The following is a 596-nucleotide window of genomic DNA, read 5'->3' as shown; positions in this document are numbered from 1 at the left end:
CCGCCCCCGCGGCAATCCGGTTGGCCGCGGCTGGTGATTGGCACCTCGGGGGCGGTGCCTGTCGTTGGCGGAGGGGAGAGAGGGGCGGGGCGGCGCGGTGAGGGCCGCCGGGGGCGGGGACGCGTGGGCACCGCTGGGCCGTGGGGCCGCCCGGGGCTGGTCCCGGTTGGGTGCAGGGCACCCCACTGTGCTTCCAGTTGGCTCCAGTGCAGCCCTGGGTGCTGTGACCACCCTTGGTTGCCCCAGTTGGTCTCAGTTTGGCCACAGATGGTCCCCAGCGTGGTCCCTGTTAGCCAAAGCGTAGCCCTGTTTGCCCCAGATGGTCCCAGTGTGGCCATAGGTGGTCCCAGTATGGACACTGTTGGCCCCAGGGTAGCCTTGGTTGCCCCAAATGGCCCAAGCTGGCCCTAGTTTGGCCATGAGTGCTCCCAGTGTGGTCGCTGTTGGCCCCACGGTAGCCTTGGTTGCCCCAGTTGATCCTAGTTTGGCCATGAGTGCTCCTACTGTGGTTACTGTTGGCCCCACGGTAGCCTTGGTTGCCCCAGTTGACCCTAGTTTGGCCATGAGTGCTCCCAGTGTGGTCACTGTTGGCCCCA

Source organism: Tyto alba, unplaced genomic scaffold, assembly GCF_018691265.1.
Source record: "Tyto alba isolate M040663 unplaced genomic scaffold, T.alba_DEE_v4.0 Super-Scaffold_33, whole genome shotgun sequence".
Taxonomy (NCBI): domain Eukaryota; kingdom Metazoa; phylum Chordata; class Aves; order Strigiformes; family Tytonidae; genus Tyto; species Tyto alba.
This window is presented reverse-complemented; position numbering follows the sequence as displayed.